Raw genomic sequence first — 6,000 nt, forward strand, 5'->3', positions numbered from 1 at the left:
TTGATTCAACATCTGAAAATAAATCAATGTAATTCATCTTATTAACAGACCAAAGATAAACCATATGTTCACCTCAATAAATATAGCAAGAAAATTTGAAAGAACTTAATGTCAACTCATGATAAATATTCTCAGCAATCTAGAAACAGAATAGGAACAATATAGAAAGCTTTCCTTTTAAGATTAGGAATAAGACAAGGATATCCTCTCTTATCACTTCTGTTCAGTAGCATGCAAGAGGGTACTAGACAGTGAAATAAGGGGAATAAAAGGGAGGAGGTTGTACACACAAATTGAAAACAAAGAAATAAAACTGTTCTATGAGTGTATATTGCAAATTACATAATTATTTACATAGGAAAACGTCAAAGACTCTACAAAAAAAAATTTGCTAGATTAAGTGAATTTAACAAGATTGCTGGATTCACAGTATATGAAAACAAATTGTATTTCTACATGCTATCAATGAACAATTGAATACTAAATTTTAAGAAAATTATCATTTACAATGAAAGCAGAAGTGATAAAATACTTAGATATAAATCTAAAAACATGAGCAATATCTGTATGCTGAAATTACAAAATGCTGATGAAAGAAATTAAAAAAGATTTAAATAAATGGAGATATGCTGTGTTCACTGATTGGAAGACTCAATAATAAGATGTCAATTCTTCCCAAATCGATCAATTGCATTGCATTGAATTACGTTCAATACAATCTAAATAAAAATCCCCTCAGTACTTTTTGTAAAAATCAACAAATCACTTCTAAAAACATTTATGGAAAAGCAAAGAATCTAGAATAGCCAGAATGATTTCGAAAAAGAATAAAGTTGGAGGACTCACATTACCTGATTTCAAGACTTACTAGAAACCAACAATAACCCTGAGAATGTGGTACCGGCAAAATGACATGCACAAAGATAAAAAGGATAGTCCAGAAACAGATTCCCACATATGGTCAATTCAGTTTTGACTAAGTTAATTCAATGAGGGAAGTGTTTCCAACAAATGGTGCTAGAATTGGGAGGAAAGTGAGCTTATCCTTATCTCACACTACATAAAAAATTAACTCAAATGGATGATACACCTTGACATAAAAGCTGAAACTATGAAACTGGTACAAGAAAACGTAAGAGGAACTCTGCACAACTTTGCACTGAGCAAACTTAAGACTGACAAACTGAATTTAACAAACTGAATTTAAAATTAAAAGTGTCTCTATTTTAAAAAGTTAAAAAATGAAAACGTAAGCTTCAGAATGCAATGTGTACGTGTCTGTGCGGGTCAAAGGACTTGTATAATAAATGTATAAAAAACTCTTACAACTCAGTAAGACAAACACACCAATGTTTAAACATGGTGAAATATTTGAACAGATACTTTGCAAATGAAGACATACAAATGACCCAGAAACACATGAGTAAATTCTCGGTATCACTTATCATCTGATAAGTGTAAGTTAAAGTTATAATGTGATACTACCACATACCCACTAGAGGGGCAAAAAAATTTAAAAAACTGAAATCACTAAGTGTTGATGAGGACATAGAGGAACTGGAACTGTAAAGTGGGAAACAGTTTGGCAGGTTCTTATAGTTAAACATTCACTTACCATGCAACCCAACAATTCCATTTTAAGGTATTTACCCAAGAGAAATGAAAACATATGTTCACATAAAAACTTATGAATGAATGTTCACAATAGTTTTATTAGTAATAGCCCCAAACTGGAAATATTCCAAATATCCACAAACAGGTAAAATGGTCAACAAATTGTGGTAAATACCATATGGATTCAGCAATAAAATGTTGTGAACCAATTAAGCACAAAAACATGGATGATCCTTGAAGACATCATGTCGAGAGAAAAGGTCAGATGCAAAAGAGTACATATTACATAATTCCATTTATATGAAATTCTAGAACAAACGAAACCAATTTATAGCGAGAAAAAGAAGACAGATGGTTTCCTGGGGACATCGGTTAAAAGTGTGACTTACTACAAAAGAGAAGGGAACTTTTGAGGATGATAGAAATATTCTGTATCTTGATTGCAGTAATGAAAATATTCTGCTTGATTGTGGTGGTGGTGACAGGGGTGTAAACATTTGTGAAAACACACAGAGCTGTACATTTTAAATATATACATTTTATGGCATGTAAATTATCGTAAATAAATTTTATTCTTACAAAGGAGCTCTCTTGGGAAAATATTAACCAGAGAACATTAATATTGGTGAAGCCCATACATAACCACTCAAAAGATATCAAAAACATCAAAAAACTTCAATACCCGTTTATGTTTTTTTAAAAATGTCATCAGAAATAAAAAACAATAAAATCATCTTAGAAAGCAAAGAATAGAAGAAAATATTATAACTTAATATTCTCTATCAGAAAGCTTCAGCAAACATCATAATTGATGCTAAAACATCAGAAGCATTCCCCTTAAAGTCACAAACAACACCAAGTTTTTAACTATTATTGCTATTACTCAACATTATATAGGACATGTAATAGCCAAAGAGCAATGAGGAAAACACATAAATTATAAAAATTAAAAAAAACAGCCACAAAACTGTGAATATTTTCAGGTAATCATCAACTTGATAAAGTGATCATATATACATGATAAACAAGAAAAAATTCAAAAGGTTTCCTATTATTAGGAAAAAAGAGAAAATGTTATTGAAAATTTCCATCTACTAGAGAAATCAAATGATAAGATAGCTAGAAATATTAAGAAGGAATCTCATACACATGGAAAAATAACTAGAACTTTTCCTAAAAATATAAAGCAAGATGTGAATAAAACAGAAAGACACCATACATACATATATTTCTGAGGGGAGAGACTCAATATCATAAAGTTCAGTTCACTCCAAATTAATCTAAAATTTCAATATAACCTTATTCAAAATGCCGAAGGATTTTCTATTTAATTTACAAGTTGAGTCTAAAGTTCAGCTGGGGAAAAAATAAAACACAGTAAAGAATAACTTTGAAAAGAGTAATAAGGACAAAGAAATGGTTATCGAAATGTAAAATATGCATACCCTTTAACCCAGCAATTCCATTTCTAGGAACCCATGCTCCAGAAACAATCACATACAGAGGAAGTTTCCTGAACAGTTGACTCTCAAGATGAAGGCAGGTCTAGAAGTGGGAAAAGAATCCTATTCTTCCATACTGTGTGAATTTTTAAAATTTAGAAAGGCTTAGAGTTTGTAATTAAAAACCAATCAATAAATTAAAATGTTGGTTTTAAAGAAAGCATTATTTGTGATCGCAAAAAGAAACGAATTCATTTAAACGTCTTTCAGTAAGGAAATGGTTAAATTATATAGTCTATTCAAACTAATGAAATATCACTTAATCTTTTAAGAAGTATTAGGGAAACTTATATATAACATGTAAAGATGTCCAAGATATATAAGTAAAAAAAAAAAAAAAGCAAGTGATATACCAATGTGTTTGGTAACACCCCCCAAAAGAACTTTACATGTATGTGTTTAAGATGCACAGTAAATTGTTAACTCTGAATACTGAAATGGGACTGGGGGATGAAAAGACATGTTCACATTTTACCTAATAGTGCTTTTTCTATATTGTTGAAATTTACATCAAGCTTGCATGTCTGTATTTAAAAATTAGTTATTGCACATCAAAATGACATGAGTTCCATAAGAATTAAAAATTGAAAAAAAATAGTTTATACGTTTATTTCTGTTATCTTAATGTTTATGTACATACTCTTCAAATGATCTGTAATCTTCAGCAGAGGTGACTGCCATTTTAAAGAAATTTAACTGACCAAATAGCTCATGATAAAAATAATATATAAAGCCTTTTTGAAAATCGTAAACTCTACAGAACCAGCAGATTCCCAGCAGTGTCTATGGGTATGTGTAAAAAAAAGTAATTAATTTATTAATGCCTGGAGAGGGAAATCTCCTAGATCATTCTTCCTTACCTCCTCCTCTTTTCTTTAACTTGGGCTGAGCGGCTTTAAACTCACCATTTTGAATGTGCGCAAAATGACTAAAAGCAGTAATCGTAGGGAGGCCACAAATGAAGGCACGTCTGCCAGAGGCGTGCTCTGATCTGACATCGTTAGTGGGGAGGACCATTGATGGAATGGTGCTGATATCAGAAGGACGACTGTTATGGTTTGTACAGGGTGTCTGCGTGCCCGAGCCTCGGTGACAATCAGGAAAAACGCAAACACAGCCCTGAGAGCAACGGCAACTGAAGGTTTTTTGGGAGACGGGGGCTGAAGGCCTATGGCGTAAGATGGATCGGCTCTATGCGGGGTGACTGGGAATGAGCAGAGAAGGTGGGTGGGAGTGTTGTGGGGAAAAGAGTCATACAGGCGCGAGTGTGGGGAGAACAGCGGGGTCCTTGGCCAAGGTACCAAGGACAGCAGAAGAAGCTGCAGGAAAAAGCGACGATGGACACCCCTGAAACCAACCGATGTCATCCGCCAGGGGCAGCGGGCGCGGCAGCCAACGACAGGAATGCGGCCCGGGGTCCGGGCTAGACAGGGCCCAGGAGGCGAAGAAGGCCTCTTACAGCCATCAACCCCACCCACCATGGCCGGCGCAGCAGGCCAGGGACAGGCCCCGTTCCCTATCGAGGAGAGAAATTAAGAAACCGAGGAGGTGAAGGCAACAATTTCCTCACCCCGACCCTCACATACCGGACATCAGAACAAGGCAAATTGTAAAAATCCCCTCACCGAGCTGTGCAGCGGCTCCGGAGCGAGAACAGCGCTCGATCCTCCACCCGCCACCACCGCCTTCTTCTCCGCCTCCGACTCCTCCCCCGCCGAACGCGCAGCGGCAGGTGGCCGCAGCGGCAGCGGCGACAGCGGCGGCGGAAGCAAAGAAGGCGGCGGCGGATCCCGCCCCTTGCGCCGCGGTAGAGGCGAAGGAGGAGGACACACAAGCCCCGCCCCCAGGACAACAACGACCAATAGACTTTAAGGGCTTCTGCATGGGGGCAGGAGAAATCCACATATCCAATCGGAACCTGAGGAGTGGGCTTACGTCAATGGTTGGGACGTGGCAGAAAAAGAAAAAAAAAAGACTGTCTACACCCTGGTCTTCCCTTCTGGGTCAGGGAGACTTCACAGATAGGCGCAAGAGCGGAAGGACGAAGCCACACTCTTTCCCACCCTACCCCCTGTCTGGGCCCGCCCCCTTTCCCTGCAGCACTGCGACGTTGGGCGGCTGGGGGGTGGGCGGGGAGGGGGGCGGAGCACTGGGCTGGGCTGCAACTGCACGGCCTTTTGTGGTTTGGGCTGGGAGGAGAGGGCGGGGTCTGGGTGAAAGGGAAGGGGATGTGCAGAACTAAGGGAAACTGGCGCAGCTGGACTTTTTCAGAAATTACAACGACACCAAGCAGAATAGAGGCATTAAAATCAATCTTAATTCGGCTGGAAAACTGACTAACAAGGTTAAGATCTCTTGGCATAACGTTCAATCCGTTGCAGTTCAGATGTAAGCAGGACGAGAAAAAAATAGATGGAGGAAGGGCACGACTTCCGACCAAGACTCGGCGCACAATGTAATGCCTTTTCCCCTCCCATCCTGCAGTCATACCTTCACCCCCTCATTTCTGATTCTACTGGGGCGTGGGCAGGGTATAAGAAAGGCTTGCGTTACATCTTTATAGTTATGGCCAGACCAGAGCCTTCCAGTTTTCATCCTGAGGCTGATCAGTTGTCCAGCTGGGAAGTAACCGCTCCCCTCACATGCAACTAAAATAACAGCTGTAGTCCCTAAACATCTTGCTTAATTTAAAGCCGGGTAACAGTTTAGTTAATCATATCAGTGATACTAAATCGTTTCTTCGTCCCTCACGTATCCTCTCTTTTCATCCTAAACAAGTGGACTTCTCTAATTATTGTCCCGCTGTCCTCCCATCTTTGTCTCAACCCCCTTCACGCCCTCCACACACGCTCAGTGCCCAGCACAGATTTATCGCAGCCCCTCT

The 6,000-nt window shown here is 38.7% G+C and overlaps 1 protein-coding gene across 3 annotated transcripts in view; it reads right to left on the reverse strand.

Annotated features, from left to right (window-relative positions):
* The window catches only part of PJA2 (praja ring finger ubiquitin ligase 2), a 68,413-nt gene extending 63,496 nt beyond the window's left edge, over positions 1–4,917 (reverse strand). Inside the window, exon 1 of one of the 3 annotated variants that reach the window (XM_033110397.1) lies at positions 4,742–4,917. The gene's annotated coding sequence lies outside the window, so the exon portion shown is untranslated. Of the gene's footprint in view, positions 1–4,702; positions 4,720–4,741 lie in introns of those variants that run through there. The other 2 variants (XM_033110400.1, XM_033110399.1) reach the window with 2 other exon arrangements.
* Positions 4,918–6,000: the final 1,083 nt, after the last annotated feature.

Source organism: Rhinolophus ferrumequinum, chromosome 7, assembly GCF_004115265.2.
Source record: "Rhinolophus ferrumequinum isolate MPI-CBG mRhiFer1 chromosome 7, mRhiFer1_v1.p, whole genome shotgun sequence".
Lineage (NCBI taxonomy): Eukaryota > Metazoa > Chordata > Mammalia > Chiroptera > Rhinolophidae > Rhinolophus > Rhinolophus ferrumequinum.